The sequence below is a fragment of the Oryctolagus cuniculus genome, chromosome 16, assembly GCF_964237555.1.
Source record: "Oryctolagus cuniculus chromosome 16, mOryCun1.1, whole genome shotgun sequence".
In the NCBI taxonomy this organism is placed as follows: Eukaryota; Metazoa; Chordata; class Mammalia; order Lagomorpha; family Leporidae; genus Oryctolagus; species Oryctolagus cuniculus.
Genome location: NC_091447.1, coordinates 70,025,961 through 70,044,108, shown reverse-complemented (window position 1 = coordinate 70,044,108; position 18,148 = coordinate 70,025,961). Strand labels below are relative to the sequence as shown.

Here is an 18,148-nt window from a genome sequence, read left to right as displayed (position 1 = left end):
CAGCAAAGAATACATAAAACAGATGGCTCCTGGAAAGCGCTCAGCTTTTCAACTTATTACTCTAGTAAGACAGTGGACAGTGGTTGAATATGTTTACTAAGAAATTACCTGCTTTTAGAAATGCTTATTAAGGGGTCCAGCACTGTGGTGCAGTGGGTTAAAGCCCTGGACTGAAGCAACAGCATCCCCTATGGGTGCTGGTTCAAGTCTCAGCTGCTCCACTTCCAATCCAGCTCTCTGCTATGGCTTGGGAAAGCAGTAGAAGATGGCCCAAGTCCTTGGGCTGCTGCACCCATGTGTGAGACTCAGAAGAAGCTCCTGGCTCCTGCCTTCAGATCAGCTCAGCTCTGGCCATTGTGGCCAACTGGGGACTGAACCAACAGATGGAAGACCTCTCTCTCTCTCTCTCTCTCTCTCTGCCTCTCTTTCTCTCTCTGTGTAACTCTGACTTTCAAATAAATACATAAATATTTAATATATATATATATAAATTATTTGTTTTCAGTAATGGCAATTTTTTTACAAAATAAGTATAAAATATTTCTATTAACCCATTAACAACTTGTGTTTTATTATTGCCAATTAGGATAATTGTGCATGCTCTTTCAAGGAGTTCTTTCCTGCCTCTTCTCATGGGTAAAACACTATTTCTGCACAGGGAGGCTGACTGTTTTTGTTTTCACAGCTAAGGCCCCTGTTATTTTGCACTCATTTTTATCATGATTGTCACCTTTAAGGTGAAGGCAAACTGAGAGGCTTTTGAAAAACCACTGAACAGCATGTTGCTCTACTTAGAAATATCAAGACATCTACTCAGTTACTTATTGTATGGTATACTTTCCAGGTTTAAGAACAGGAAAACTTGGGCTGCAAGGGAAAGATGTGGCACTAATCACCCCTTTGTTAATTAAGTCTTTCATCATAAATCGCACTCCTTGAAGGCCTTGAGTTTCTTTATATTGGACCATCTTTTTTTTTTTTTTTTTTTTTTGACTGGCAGAGTGGGTAGTGAGAGAGAGAGAGAGACAGAGAGAAAGGTCTTCCTTTTGCCGTTGGTTCACCCTCCAATGGCCGCCATGGCTGGTGCACTGCAGCTGGCGCACCACACTGATCTGATGGCAGGAGCCAGGTACTTATCCTGGTCTCCCATGGGGTGCAGGGCCCAAGCACTTGGGCCATCCTCCACTGCACTCCCGGGCCACAGCAGAGAGCTGGCCTGGAAGAGGGGCAACCGGGAGAGAATCCGGTGCCCTGACCGGTACTAGAACCCGGTGTGTCAGTGCTGCAAGGCGGAGGATTAGCCTAGTGAGCCACAGTGCCAGCCAATATTGGACCATCTTAATTATTTTTAATTTGGGGTCTGTGAAGTCCTGTTTTATCTAGCTAAGTTATAGCTTCCACAAACTTTATTTACTTTGAATTTGTACTCATGGAGTTAGAGACTCTCTGCCTCCTATGAAATAAGTGGGTTCATTTAACTATGGAAAATTGAAGTAATGTTATAATTAAAGTGAAGTGTAAAATGTAAATAAGTTACTTCTGTTTTATGCTTGATAATTTTCCTAAAATCATACATGATTCTCTGATTAAACTTATTGAGGTCTCTAGATAAAATTCCAATTTGGACCACAGTATTGATTATACTGATGAAACTTTGTAAATGGGTGCATGTTAGGACCCCAGCTACACATGTGGGAGACTTGGATGGAGTTCTTGGTTCCTGATTTCAGCCTGGCCAACTGTGGTCATTGCAGCCATTTGGAGAGTGAACCAGCAAATGGAAGCTCGCTCTCCCTCCCTCCCTCCCTCTCTCTCCCCCTTCCTCTCTCCCTCTCTCCCTCTCTCATTGTCTGTGACCCTGCCTTTCAAGCAAATAAAATAAATATTTAAGACTCAAAATGAAAGCATTATTAACTTAACTGGTGGTGGAGATATAGGAATAAATGCCAAAATGTCAAAATATCTATGTAAACCCATCCATGGTGTTGAGGTTATGTACCTCCACATTGCAGGAGTGGACACAGGATCCCCATTCTCATATACTCCCAATAAGCAGTTTCTGCATTCTATATTCTCCACCCTGCATTCCTCACTGTTTGCAGTGCTTGCTTATGGTCCCATCTGTGACACATTCTTTGCCATCCCAAGGGCATGTTCAGAACCCACAGAGCTGATTAAGGATTAGGATCACGAAGAAAGCCTGTTGATGGTAACTCTCTAGAATTTAGGGCATTCACTCCTTGAAGTAAGTGTGGACCAGTATTGGGATGCTAATTTCCAGATGCCCTCTTGTGAGATGTGACTTGCTTCTGTCATTTCTCTTGTTTTGCTCTTTCCAGATGTTGACACAAGCTCTTTGCTTCTGGATGAAATTTTAGTCTTTTACTCAAGGGTATTTTCCATCTTGATCACTCCTCCAACCCCACAACTCTCCAGACTGCCTCTGCTTAACTGGAGAGAAATTATTTCTGAAACGAAATTCTTAAAAATAAATCTGCTATTTAATCTTCCATTTTTCTTTTCTTTTCCTTTTTTTAAAATTTTTGACAGGCAGAGTGGACAGTGAGAGAGAGAAACAGAGAGAAAGGTCTTCCTTTGCCATTGGTTCACCCTCCAATGGCCGCCGCGGCCGGCACACCGCGCTGATCCCATGGCAGGAGCCAGGTGCTTCTCCTGGTCTTCCATGGGGTGCAGGGCCCAAGCACTTGGGCCATCCTCCACTGCACTCCCTGGCCACAGCAGAGAGCTGGCCAGGAAGAGGGGCAACCAGGACAGAATCCGGTACCCCGACCAGGACTAGAAGCCGGTGTGCCGGCGCTGCAAGGCAGAGGGTTAGCCTAGTGAGCCATGGCGCCGGCTCTTTTCCTTTTTTTTTAAAAAAAAGATTTTCCTATTTGTTTGAAAGGCAGAGTTATAGAGAGGCAGAGAGAGAGAGAAAGGAAGAAAGAGGTCTTCCATCCTCCGGTTCACTCTCCCAGATGGACACAATGGCCGGAGCTACACCAGTCTGAAGCCAGGAGACAGGAGCTCCCTCCAGGTCTCCCATGCAGGTGCAGGGGCACAAGCACTTGGGCCATCTTCTACTGCTTTGCCAGGTCTTTCAGAGAGCTGGATTGGAAGTGGAGCAGCCAGGACTTGAACCGGTGCCCACATGTTATGCTGGCACTGCAGGTGGTGGCTTTACCAGCTATGCCACAACACTGGCCCCTAACCTTCCTTTTTTTCTTAGTATATGATTCAGACTCTAATTTGGTTATAAAAGCTCACAGGACCGTTCCATGCTTCATCTCCGAATCCATTACCCAGCCCCTGCCAGCTCTGTAGCCCCAGTGGCTTTCGCATGTTTCCTACAGAAAACCAAGTACACTGGGACTTCAGGACATTTGCACCTTCTCAAACTTCCACCTGTAACACCTTCCCCCTGTCTACTTTTACACACACATAGGCCATACTTAAAAGAAACTTCCTTAAGAAGCTTTTCTTAATTACCCTACTCTCTATAACTCTATACCTTTGGTACACAACCTCATCACAACACATTTGTTTCTCCCAGAACTTATATCACCATTTAGCGTCTGTGGTAATTAACCTAATCATCCCTCAGTATCAGTGACATATTTGCTCCAGGAACCCAGAAGTTACCAAAATAGTACAGGAAAAACCTTAAGTGGGCCCAAGCTGCTTGTTGCTGAATGGCAAGTTCACCAGAGATAAGAATAGATGCAAGGGGATGGGTTTACTTGAGAGGCTACCAGCGTTGTGGGAATGGTGGACATTCCAACCTCACTATTTATCAGAGAATCTTAAGGTATAAATGAGGGTTAAAAGATATTGGGACAACAGGTTTATAGCACTGATTCAAATTCCATCCATGATGAAGTTATACAAATAATGCATATATTGATAACCTATTGCAAAAATGTAAATTTAAAACTTGTATAATGTTCTTGTGCTTTTTGAAATAAAATATCTTATATGTGTATAAAAAAGATATTGGGAGATAAAATGAGCACAGATGATTGATAAGCATATGTCCAAAGTACTTGACAACTGGTTGTGCTTGAAACTGATTGGGCAGTTGTTCATTTGATATAAGGCTTGACTAGTTACAACAGGTGGTCCTAGTTGTTGGTCTGGTTTGTCATTCTGGTGATTTCTCTGAAGTCAGTTCCTGGAATTCTTAAGCAAGAATTATTTGTTTAAACACAATTCTGAGTAGCTAGCAATTAGCTTTGATCGAGAAGAATGTGAAAAGTGAAAGGAATATACTTTTTTTTTAGTTGTAGGTACATGATTAGTCACAGGATTAGGCTGTGAGAAAGGAAAAGAAAATGTATTCATTATGGTTAACAAAAATACATGGACACTTAAGTCCCTTGAATGAAATGGCATAATATTTGCATATAAGCTATGCACATCCTCCTGCATATTTTAAAATGAAAGTTATGTATACTTAATACAATATAAATGCTATATAAATTGTTGTTATACTGTATTGTTTATGGAGTAGTGACATGCCAATAATCTGTAAGTCTTCAGTGTAGATGCAATTAAAATATTTTTCTTTTAATCTTACTTTTATATGAATTTATAAAATTTTTATTTATTCAGTTTTTATTTGCAAAGGGAGAGAATGAGAGAGATATAAAAAAATAAATTTTTTCAATTTACTGCTACATTTCCTTTCTTTGAAAGATTGATTTATTTATTTGAAGTCAGAGTTACGCAGAGAGAAAGGAGAGGCAGAGAGAGAGAGAGAGAGAGAGAGAGAGAGAGAGAGGTCTTCCATCCAATGGTTCACTCCCCAGTTGGCCCCAATGTCCTGAGCTGTGCTGATGTGAAGCCAGGGTCCAGGAGCTTCCTCTGGGTCTCCCACATGGGTGCAGGGGCCCCAGGACTTGGGTGATCTCTCACTGCTTTCCCAGGCCATAGCAGAGAGCTGGATTGCAAGTGGAGCAGCCAGGTCTTGAACCGGCACCAATATGAAATGCCGGCACTTCAGGCCATGCTGTTAACCCACTGCGCCACAGCGCTTGCCCCTGCTTCATTTCCTAAATGCCCCCCCCAAAGCCTTAGAATAGGCCAAGATGAAACTGAGATCCTGGAACTCCTGGTCTTCCACACGGCAAACAGAGATTCAATCACTTGAACAATCACCAGCTCCCTCCCATAATTCACATTACCATTAGGCTGGATCTGGGCCAGGGTAGTCAGGACTGAAACCAAGCACTCTGTTGTGGAATTTGAGCATCCCAAATGGCAACTTAACCCACTGTGCCACAACATCTGCCTTGCAGATGCAATTGAATATATTTTGAGCCATAGTTGATCAAATTCAAAAAGGCAGAACTTATATAGTTTTTGAAGGGCAATTATATGGTCATTTCCTTAAAATCAATAGCCACTCCTCTCAAGCTGATAAACATGTTTTTTTAAATGGTTCAAGGTTATATCGCCAGTGGTACCTAGAAAAGTAGGTAGTCAATAAATGTTTGTTGAATGAATACAGCAATATTTGTCATCCTTGGCCACATTGACATGGGGAGGTGGGTTCTGTTTTTTGTATTATAGAATGATCAGCAGCATCCTTGGCCTTGACCTATTAGAAGTTATAGCATACCTATCATTCCCTCAGAACAATCAAACATGTCTCCAGAAATAAAAAAAAAAAAATGTCTTTTTGGGGATGGGGTCAAAAGTTTCCCATTGGAACAACAGTGGACTCCAATAATAAGGGAATATTTGACCAATACATCTCAAACTGTAATAATCTTGTCTATATTGCTACCCTTAGAACATGATTCATGTGATGATAAATTTCATGTATCCACTAGTTGCATTGTGAGATGCCCGATATCTAACTAAACATTGCTTTTAGATGTGTTTGTGAGGATGTTCTTGGAAAAGATTAGCATTCAAATTAGTGGACAGAATAAAATAGATGGCTCTCACCAAGGAGGGTGGCCATCGACTAATCTGACACAGAGAGAAAAAGAGCAGAGAAGAATTGATGCTCACCCCATCTGCCAGCATGAGTGTGACATTTATCATCCCCTGCCCTTGATGCTCTTGTTTCTCATGTCTTCAGACTAAAATTGGAGTCTACATCATTAATTATATGACTCTCAGGGCTTAAAACTACATCAATGGGTTTCCTGGAATTTAAATTAGTAGTTGCAGTATGAGATTTCTCAGTTTCCATAACTGCGTGAGCCAATACCTTATGATAAATATTTATCTACCTACCCATCTACGTGCTATCCATTGTGTTTCTTTCTATATGTTTTTAAGGGTGCTTTAAAGTTTATAAAAGGGCTGGCACTGTGGTGTAGTGGGTGGAGCCACCACCTGAGGTGCAGGCATCTCATATGGGCCCTGGTTCAAATCCTGGCTGCTCCACTTCTGATCCAGCTCTCTTTTATGGCCTGGGAAAGCAGTAGAAGATGGCCCAAGTCCTTGGGTCCCTGCACCCATGTGAGATACCTGGAGGAAGCTCCTGGCTCTTGGCTCCTGGCTCCTGGTTCAGATCTGTGCAGCTTCAGCCATTGTAGCCTTCTGGTGAGTAAACTAGTAGATGGAGGATGTCTCTCTCTGCCTTTGACTCTTTGTAACTAACTCTGCTTTTCAAATAAAAAAACACATATTAAAAAATAAAGTGGGCCAGTGCTGTGGCACAGTGGGTTAAAGCCCTGGCCTGAGCACCAGCATCCCATATGGTTGCCGGTTCTAGCAGGCTGCTCCTCTTCTGATCCAGCTCTCTGCTATGGCCTGGGAAAGCAGTGGGAGATGGCCCAAGTCCTTGGGCCCCTGCACCCATGTGGGAGACCAAGAAAAAGCTACTGGACCCTGGCTTCAGATCAGTGCAGTTCTGGCCATTGTGGCTATCTAGGGAGTGAAGCAATGGATGCAAGACATCTCTCTCTGTACCTACCTCTCTCTGTGTAACTCTGTATTTCAAATAAATAAAATAAATCTTTTAAAGAACAGTTTTTAAAAGCAGTTCACTGGCCAGTGCCATGGCTCAATAGGCTAATCCTCCACCTGTGGCACTAGCACCCTGGGTTCTAGTCTCAGTTGGGGTGCCGGATTCTGTCCTGGTTGCTCCTCTTCCAACCAGCAGTCTGCTGTGGCCTGGGAGTGCAGTGGAGGATGGCTCAAGTCCTTGGTCCCTGCACCCCATGGGAGACCAGAAGAAGCACCTGGCTCCTGCCTTTGGATCAGTGTGGTGTGCCAGCCGCGGCGGCCATTGGAGGGTGAACCAATGGAAAAGGAAGAGCTTTCTCTCTGTCTCTCTCTCTCTCACTATCCACTCTGCCTGTCAAAAAAAATAAAATAAATAAAAACAAAAGCAGTTTACTGGCCGGGGCCACAGCTCAATAGGCTAATCCTCTGCCTGCAGCAATGGCACACTGGGTTCTAGTCCCAGTCCCACTGCCAGATTCTGTCCTGCTTGCTCCTCTTGCAGTGCAGCTCTCTGCTGTGGCCCAGGAGTGCAGTGGAGGAGGACCCAAGTCCTTGGGCCCTGCACCCACATGGGAGAGCAGGAGGAAGCACCTGGCTCCTGGCTTCAGATCAGCATGGTGTTCCAGCCACAGTGCACTGGCTGCAGTGGCCACTGGAGGGTGAACCAATGGAAAAGGAAGACCTTTCTCTCTGTCTCTCTCACTGTCCACTCTGCCTGTCAAAAATAAAATAAAATAAAATAATTTAAAAAATAAAAGCACTTTATAATTGTGCAAAAATTTTAGAAATTGATGTACTTTTTTCATAATATGCATTCTCCTTCAACACTTTTAAGTACCTTGTATAAATGTATTTCAAAGATATCAGCAGCAGAATGACTTTATCTAATTCCATTTCCATAAAGTTTTTGAAGTATACTTCCCTATCATCTTCCTATTGTCTATCATTGTTCCATAAATCTGTCATCTACCTATCTCTCATCTCTTTACATCCTATAAGTTCTGCTTCTCTGGAGACTCCTAATAGATTGCTTAGAATCCTGATTTTTTGCTGTTTGTCGTTCCACCAAGCACCATGAGAATACCTCAAATCATGGATGAGCACTTTGTACTCCCAAAACTAGCACAGGCCTTGAGACACAGAAGTCCACAAATAATTATTTAATTGATGACTCCAGCTTCGTTTTTGTTGTACAAGATTGCTTTAGCTATTCGAGGTCTCCTGTGTCTCCATATGAATTTCAGCAACATTTTTTCTAGATCTGAGAAGAAGGTCTTTGGTATCTTGATTGGTATTGCATTGAATGTATAAATTGCTTTTGGGAGAATGGACATTTTAATGATATTGATTCTTCCAATCCATGAGCATGGAAGATTTTTCCATTTTTTGGTATCCTCTTCTATTTCTTTCTTTAAGGTTTTGTAATTTTCATCGTAGTGATCCTTAACAGCCGTGGTTAAGTTTATTCTCAGGTATTTGTTTTTGTAGCTATTTTGAATGGGATTGATCTTAGAAGTTCTTAGGCGTGACATTACCTGTGTATACAAAGGCTGTTGATTTTTGTGCATTGATTTTATACCCTGCTACTTTGCCAAACTCTTCTATGAGTTCCAATAGTCTCTCAGTAGAGTTCTTTGGGTCCCCTAAATAAAGAATCATATCATCTGCAAAGAGGGATAGTTTGAGTTCTTCCTTCCCAATTTGTATCCCTTTAATTTCTTTTTCTTGCCTAATAGCTCTGGCTAGAACTTCCAGAACTATATTGAATAGCAGTGGTGAGAGTGGGCATCCCTGTCTGGTACCCGATCTCAGTAGAAATTCTTCCAACTTTTTCCCATTCAATAGGATGTTGGCCATGGGTTTTTCATAGAATGTTTTGATTGTATTGAGGAATGTTCCTTTTATACCCAGTTTGCTAAGGGTTTTCATCATGAAAGGGTGTTGTATTTTATCAAATGCTTTCTCGGCATCTATTGAGATAATCATATGGTTTTTCTTCTGCAGTCTGTTAATGTGGTGTATCCCATTGATTGTTTTGCAAATGTTGAACCATCCCTGCATACCAGGGATAAATCCCACTTGGTCTGGGTGGATGATCTTTCTGATGTGTTGTTGCATTCTATTGGCGAGAATTTTATTGAGGATTTTTGCATCTATGTTCATCAGGGATATTGGTCTGTAATTGTCTTTCAATGCTGCATCTTTTTCCGGCTTAGGGATTAAGGTGATGCTGGCTTCATAGAAAGAATTTGGGAGGACTCCCTCTTTTTCAATTGTTCTGAATAGTTTGAGAAGAATTGGAGTTAGTTCTTCTTTAAATGTCTGGTAGAATTCAGCAGTGAATCCATCTGGTCCTGGGCTTTTCTTTGTTGGGAGGGCCTTCATTACTGTTTCAATTTCTGTTTCAGTTATGGGTCTGTTTAGGTTTTCTACATCTTCCTGGTTCAATTTAGGTAGGTTGCATGTGTCCAGGAATCTATCCATTTCTGATAGGTTTCCCTGTTTGCTGGCATACAAGTCCTTGTAGTAATTTCTGATGATTCTTTTTATTTCTGTGGTGTCTGTTGTTATGTTTCCATTTTCATTTCTGATTTTATTGATTTGGGTCTTTTCAATTCTTTTTTTTTTAGTTAATTGGGCCAATGGGGTGTCAATTTTTTTTATGTTTTAAAAAAAAAAAACAGCTCCTCGTTTGGCTGATTTTTTGTAATTTTTTTTTTAGATTCAATCCTGTTGATTTCTTCTCTGATTTTAATTATTTCTCTTCTCCTACTAGATTTGGGTCTGGTTTGCTGTAGATTTTCTAGATCCTTGAGGTGAATTGAAAGCTCATCTATTTGGTGCCTTTCCAATTTCTTGATGTAAGCACCTGTTGATATAAAATTTCCTCTTAACACTGCTTTTGCTGTGTCCCATAAGTTTTGGTATGTTGTGCTGTTATCCTCATTTACTTCCAGAAAATTTTTATTTCTGTTTTAATTTCTTCTATGACCCATTGTTCATTCAGGAGCATGTTGTTCAATCTCCATGTGTTTACGTATGCTGTAGGGATTCTTGAATTGCTAATTTCCAACTTCATTCCTTTATGGCCTGAGAAGCTGCATGGTATGATTCTAATTCTTTTGAATTTGCTGAAACTTGCTTTATGGCCTAGTATGTGATCAATCCTAGAGAAGGTTCCATGTACTGCTGAGAAGAATGTAAAATCTTTAAATGTGGGATTGAAAGTTCTGTAGATATCTGTTAGATCCATTAAGGCTATAGTGTCATTTAAATCTACAGTCTCCTTGTTGATCTTCTGTCCTGTTGATCTGTCTATTTCTGAGAGTGGAGTATTGAAGTCCCCCAGTACTATTGTATTGGGGTCTAAGTCTCCCTTTAAGTCCCTTAACAAATCTTTTAAATAAACCGGTGCCCTGTAATTAGGTGCATATACATTGATAATTGTTATATCTTCTTGTTGAATTGATCCCTTAATCATTATATAGTGTCCCTGGCCAGGAGCCAGGTGCTTCTCCTGGTCTTCCATGCAGGTGGAGGGCCCAAGGACCTGGGCCATCCTCCACTGCCTTCCAGGGCCACAGAAGAGAGCTGGACTGGAAGAGGAGCAACCTGGACAGAATCCCGTGCCCCAACCAGGACTAGAACCTGGGGTACTGGTGCTTCAGGTGGAGGATTAGCCTATGAACCACTGTGCTGGCCCTCTCATTCCTTCTAGCTATTAGAAGTGGGATTAATCCTGATCTTTATTGATACTAACCTTTTGAATAAACATTTATCTATTCAATCAAGGGAATCAAGTAAATATGTTGCTGTACTTTCATTTGTTTTCAAGCACAGCCTTTTATTTACATATTCTGGCATTCAAAACCTCTCTAATGAATTCATTTCTTGTTGTTTATTTATTTGAGAGACAGAGACAGAGACAGACAGTGGGTTCCTTTTCACTGATTCACTTTCTAAATGCCCACAACTGCCAGGAAGGGACCAGGGCTAAAGCTGGGAGTTGAGGACTCAATCCAGGTTTTCCATGTAGATGGTAGGAACACAGTGACTTTTGCTATCACCACTGCTTTCCAGGACCAACACTAATAGGAATTTGGACTCGAGATCAGAACCAGGAACTGAACCCAGGTACTCCATTGTAGGCCATAAGTTTCAAACTACTAGGTTAAACACCCGTCCCCAGTCTGCTTTTTGAGCTGAGACACTTAGGCCCAAGGATGAACACCTTGCCTATAATTTCACAGCATTAGTAATGAATAAAGCAGTATAAGCATGACAGGGAGATGTGGCACACTGCGGTAGCCAACACTTGAGATGCCTGCATCCCATATTGACATGTGTAATTCATGTCCTGGCACTCCACACTTTTAATCCAGCTTCCTGCTAATGCACCTGGGAGGCAGCAGCTTGTGACCAAGTATGCAAAAGGAATTTCTGGCTCCTGGCTGGATTCAGCCTGGCCCAGCCCCAGCTATTTCAGGCACTGGGAAATGAGCCAGTAGATGGAACACCTCTATATGTCTGCTGTAACTCTTTCAAATGAATAAACAAATGTTAACAAAAACAGTATAGCCATCCTGTGTAAGTTTAAAGCTAGCTTTCCAATAGTGGCTTTTGTAGAATACCAGACAACCCAGTTGTAAATCATACAGATGTCTTACTGGGAAAGGCAACCTTGATTTGTTGATGATTTTAAGGTTATTTTTTAACTTAAATAACACCTAACTGCATTAACAGATATTGGCTAACTGCTTTTTTATACATTGTAAGTGGGACTGTTTTCTTAGTTTGTTTTTTCATGCAGCTTGCATGCTGTGCCTATCCAAAGCCAGGAACCAGGTACTTCTCCTGGTCTCCCATGCAGGTGCAGGGCCCAAGCACTTGGACCATCTCCACTGCTCTCCCAGGCCACAGCAGAGAACTGGACTGGAAGAGGAGCAACCAGGACAGAATCCGGTGCCCCAACCAGGACTGGAATCCAGGATACCGCTCCGCAGGTGGAGGATTAGCCAAATGAGCCACAGTGCAGGCTACATTCCAGTTTTTTTATGCAGTATATCATATTGTAAACTGTAGCTACCACACTGTGTTGTCTACACAGGAATTTAGTTTTTCTGTCTCACTCCCTAATCCTTCCTCCCTCTATCCCCAGTCCTCATCCTTTGCAATCTCAAGTAGTCACAATTCTAAGTTCATATCCACTGGTTTTTTAAAGCTTCCATATATGCAAGATTTATTTCTTTTTGTTGACTACTTTCATTTAAATTAACTATCACCTTGTTTGATTCATTTTGTAGCAAATAATACTTCATTCCTTTTAACTGTTCATTGTTCTGTTGTCCATCTATCCATCAATGGACACCTAGATTGGTTCCATATCTTGGCCACAGTCACTACTGTTGTAGTCAACAAGAGGAAGCAAATACCTTTATGGTATGCTGATTTTATTTCTTTCTGATATATACACAGGAGTTATATAGTTGTATTGTATTTTAGTTTTTTTTTTTTTTTTAGAAATGACCATGCTGTGTTCTATAATGCTTGCACTAATTTGAATTCTTGATTTTCTCACTAGCATTTGGTATTTTTGAGGTTTTTGGAGTGTATTTATTTGTATTTATTTGCATTTCCATAAAGAATAGTGATATTTCATATTTTCCCACCTATTCGTTGACCATTAGTATTTCTTCTTCTGAGTGATGTCTACTCAGGCCCATTCCCAATTCTTAGCTATATTTATTGCTGTTTAATAATTTTCCCAGTTCTGCATATATTCTGGATATCAGCCATTTCCAGAATGCATAGTTTGCAAATTGTTACCCCATACTATTGGTTCTGTCTTCACTCTGGGTGTTGTTTCCTTTGTTGAGAAGAACCATCTTACTTTGATCTCAAATTCATGTACTTGTGTGATTTTGGAATCTTCCAAAAGCCCATGCCTATGCCAATTTCTTATAGAGTTTTTTCTAAGTTTTGTTAGGTTCAGTTCTTACATTTAGATCTTTGACTCACTTTGAGTTGATTTTCATGTAGGATAAGAGAGGAGGGATTCTAGGTTCAGTTCTCTCCATATGAATAATCGGTTTCCCCTGAACCATTTACTAAAGAGATATTCCTTCTCTTGCACATTAATGTTGTCTTTATTAAAGTTCCATTCCCTTAGATGTTAGAGATTAGATTAATTTCTGGGACCTCCATTCTCTGTCACTGGTCTGTGCATCTGTTTTTATGATAGTGGTTAGCATCCCTCTGTAGTATGTCTTGAATTCAGATATTTTGATACCTCCAGACTTCTTCTGTATCTCAAGATTGCCTTTTGTTTAATCCATGTGAATGTTAAGTTTCTTTTTTCTAGTTATGTGAGGAATTTCATTAGCATTTGTTGGAAATTGTGTTGAATCTATAAATTACTTTGGATAGCATGGAAATGTTATGAATTCTTCCAATCCCTAAACTTGAGAGATCCTTCCATTGTTTTTATCTTCAGTTTCTTTTATTAGTGATTTTTTTTAAAAATATTTATTTATTTATTGAAAGGCAGAGATACAGAGAGGCAGAGGTAGAGAGAGAGCTCTTCCATCCACTGATTTACTCCCATGATGGCTGCAATGGCTGGAGTTGGGATCCAAAGCCAGGGTCCAGGAGCTTCTTCTAGGTCTCCCACATGGGTACAGAGGCCCAAGGATGTGGGCCATCTTCCACTGCTTTATGAGGCCATAGCAGAGAGCTGGATTGGAAGTGGAGCAGCTGGGACTCGAACCAGTGCCCATATGGCATGCTGGCACTGCAGACAGCAGCTTTACCCACTACACCACAGCACCAGACCCTCATCGTGATTTTTAAAAAAAAAAATTTTATGGTAGGAGGAGGCAAGATGGCAGAATAGGAAGGGAGCACACTGATAGTCTGGGGAGAGACAGTTTAATAAAAGTGGAGATACTGCAGATTCAAGGAAGAGTAGGGGAGGAAACAGCAGAAGAAACTCTTCCGGAACGCGTGATTCACAGTGGACCTGCGTGGAGAGCGTGGGAGCCCACAGTTTGGGACACCAGCGGCAGACTCAGCACACCAGCTCTGGAACGCGAGGTAAGCCAAACCTCAATAGCCCGAGACACCGGCAGGCAAGCAGAGAGATGAGACTAGAGGGAATGACCCCCGGGGGGGAAAAGTTCACCAGGCTAACTGGAAGAGAGAGAGAGAGAGAGAAAAAAAAAAGGTGACTGGTACGGACACGGGTTTCTCTCTCTCCGCTCACCTCTCAAGGGTGAGCAAGACAAAGAGCAGGCGCCATCTTGGACATACGTCATAAGCAGAGTGACCTCAGGTCTGCACCGGCCCTGAGCCTAGCAGAAAAACCTGACTCTGGGTGGGGCGAATTAACAGGAGATTAGGACCTAGTAAATTTGTGGTGCTACTGAACTGAGACTGTGAAAAAAGAGACGGTGGGGGAGAGAACTCACGGAATTCACGTGAGTACTCTCCAGAGACGCTATAATTCCGTAACTTTGGCAACCGAGTGGGAGACTGAAGGAGAATCTGAGCCCACCCTGAGGGCAGAACAGATTCCCTGTGTGGTCCTTGGAAAAGAGCTTCTGATCTCTAGCTCCTGTGGGTATATCATTTGCCTGCTAACTATGTCCAACTTCGTTCAGCTGTGCGGAATTACTTCCCTTTTGAATCAAAGAAAGAAAGAGAGAGAGAGAGATCTACCATGCCTAACCAGGGAGTGTCACCTTTGGCACACCAAACAGAGCTCTCAGGCCACACCCATCTCAGGCCTCTAAGGCTCCATCAAAAACAGACAGTCCACTTAATCTAGTGTCATAGTATAACAAGAAAAAGCACCACAGTGAAGAAACCAAATATCTCCAATATTCCAAATAACAAACGCAAAAACCGAGGTAATAAAAACAAGGAAGTCACCATGATGCCCCCAAATGAAAAAGACACCCCAATTCAAGATTATGAAGATGATGAGTTAGAAGAAATGCAAGAAGCAGGTCTCAAAAAATTGATAAGAACATTAAGAAGTTCTCCAAAACAAATTCTTGAACTACAGAAATCCTTAATGGACAAGATAGAAAATCTCTCTCATGAAAATGAAATATTAAGGAGGAATCAAAATGAAACGAAACAACTAGTACAACAGGAAACTGTGATAGTGATGAGAAATCATAATGAAGTGAAGAATTCAATAGATCAAATGAAAAACACAATAGAGAGCCTTACAAACAGAATGGGTGAAGCAGAAGAGAGAATATCGGACTTAGAAGACAGGGAACAGGAAAGGATACAGTCAGACCAAAGAAAAGAAGAGGAAATTAGAAATCTAATCAGAGTGAAGCAGAAGATGGAAGCTCTCAATCTCATTCTCTGCCTTACAAATAAAAAAGATTATGACCAGTATATATGATGAATATAGAAAAAAATTCTTAACATAATACAAGATAATTGAATCTAGAAAAAACATCAAAAATCTCAGATATCATAATTGAATCAGCAGCAACCTGGGAATGTAGGGAAATGAATATAATATGCAAATTGATAAGCCAAATAATTCATTCCAATAGAATGAGAGATAAACATCATTATAACAATCGCAACAGATGTAGGAAAAGCATTCAATAAAACCCCACATTCATTTATGAGCAAAACTTTGAGCAGAATACCTGCAGAAGGAACAAACACAAATAAAATGAAGCCTCTTTAGGACAAACATGTTGCCAACACCCTACCGAACGGCAAAAAGTTGAAAGTGTTTCCAATAAGATCTAGAACCACACAAGGATGCTTACTCTCTCCCATGTTATTCAAAATTGCACTGTAATGTTTTGGTCAAAACCAACCAAAGAAAATAAGGAAAGAAAATGTGTGAAAATAGGAAAGAAGAAATTCAATTATTTTCATTTCCAGGTGAGTGGTTATATTTATAGAGTAACCACCTAACCACTCCACCAAGAGACTGTTAGAGCTGATGAAGGAACTTAGTAAAGTTGCAGGATACCAACTGAACACAAACAAATCAGAAGTACTTTCATACACCAATAGTGAACTAGCTGAGGAGGAAATGATAAGCCTATCAGATTCACAATAGCCACAAAAAATCAAAATACCCTGGAATAAATTTATCCCAGGATATGAAGGATCTCTGTAATAAATTTTTTTTTACAGGATGGAATTTTTTTTATTGGATAGAATTCAAACTACAGTACTACAGGCATTCATGTAGTTGCAATGATATAGACATTTACATAATAATTACCATCATAGTTTATTTACAACTGCTCTTTTTTTAGCTTTTATTTAATGAATATAAATTTCCAAAGTACAGAATATTGATTACAATTGCTTCCCCCCCATAACGTCCCTCCAACCCGCAACCCTCCCCTTATCCACTCCCTCTCCCCTTCCATTCACATCAAGATTCATTTTAGATTCTCTTTATATACAGAAGATCAGTTTAGCATACATTAAGTAAAGATTTCAACAGTTTGCTCCCACACAGAAACATAAAGTGAAAAGTACTGTTTGAGTACTAGTTATAGCATTAAATCTCAATGTACAGCACACTAAGGACAAAGATCCTACATGAGGAGTAAGTGCACAGTGACTCCTGTTGTGGACTTAACAAATTGACACTCTTGATTATGTCATCAGTAATAACCCTAGGCTCTTATCGTGAGTTGCCAAGGCTATGGAAGCCCCCTGAGTTCACTGACTCTGATCATTTTTAGACAAGGCCATGGTCAAAGTGGAAGTTCTCTCCTCCCTTCAGAGAAAGGTACCTCCTTCTTTGATGACCCATTCTTTCCACTGGGATCTCACTCACGGAGATCCTTAATTTAGGTTCCCCCCCCCCCCAGAGTGTCTTATCTTGGCTTTCCATGCCTGAAATACTCTCATGGGCATTTCAGCCGGATTCGCATGCCTTAAGGGCTGATTATGAGGCCAGAGTGCTATTTAGGACATCTGCCATTCTATGGGTCTGCTGTGTATCTCACTTGTCATGTTGGATCATTCTCTCCCATTTTGATTCCATCAGCTAGTATTTGCAGACACTATTCTTGTTTATGTGATCCCTTTGGTTCTTAGTCCTATCATTACGATCAATTGTGAACAGAATTTGATCTCTGGACTAGTGAGATGGCATTGGTACATGCCACCTCTATGGGATTGAATTCGAATCCCCTGGTATGTTTCTAACTCTACCGTTTGAGGTAAGTCAGCTTGAGCATGTCCCAAATTGCACATCTCTTCCCTCTCTTATTCCCACTCTTATATTTAACAGCGATTACTTTTTAGTTAAGTTTCAGCACTTAAGAAGAATTGTGTATTGATTACAGTATTCAACCAAAAGTATTAAGTAGAACAAACAAAAAAATACTAAGAGGGATTACATATTAAGCTGCTCATCAACAGTCAGGGTGAGGGCTGATCAAGTCACCGTTTCTCATAGTGTTCATTTCACTTTAACAGGTTTCCTTTTTGGTGCTCAGTTAGTTGTCACCTATCAAGGAGAACAAGTGGTATTTGTCCCTTTGGGATTGGCTGATTTCACTCAACATAATGTTTTCCAAATTCCTAACAGGGATCACTTTTCAGTTAAAATTTAAACACCTAAGAATAATTGTGTGTTAATTACAGAGTTCAACCAATGGAACTAGAACAAAAAAAAATACTAAAATGGATAAAGTATTACATTGTACATCAACCGTCAGGACAAGAGCTGATCAAGTCATTGTTTCTCATAGTGTCCATTTCACTTCAACAAGTTTCCCCTTTGGTGCTCAGTTAGTTGTGTGACGTGACTTTTTTTAAACTTTTATTTAATGAATATAAATTTCCAAAGTACAGCTTATGGATTACAATGGCTTGCCCCCAAATAACTTCCCTCCCACCAGGAACTTTACCCTTTCCCGCTCCCTCTCCCCTTCCATTCACATCAAGATTCGTTTTCATTTCTCTTATATACAGAAGATCATTTTAGTATATATTAACTAAAGATTTCAACAGTTTTCACCCACATAAACACAATGTGAAAACTACTGTTTGAGTACTAGTTATAGCATTAAATCACAATGTACAGCACATTAAGGACAGAGATCCTAGCAGGCGCTGTGGCTCAGTAGGCTAATCCGCTGCCTTGCAGCGCCGGCACACCGGCTTCTAGTCCAGGTGG

The 18,148-nt window shown here is 40.8% G+C and overlaps 1 long non-coding RNA gene across 1 annotated transcript in view; it reads left to right on the top strand.

Annotated features, from left to right (window-relative positions):
* Nucleotides 1–4,670: 4,670 nt before the first annotated feature.
* LOC138845733 (uncharacterized) overlaps nt 4,671–18,148 on the top strand; it is a 68,683-nt gene continuing 55,205 nt past the window's right edge. Inside the window, exon 1 of the long non-coding RNA XR_011382919.1 lies at nt 4,671–6,558. This is a non-coding gene — a long non-coding RNA (uncharacterized lncRNA). The remainder of the gene's footprint in view (nt 6,559–18,148) is intronic.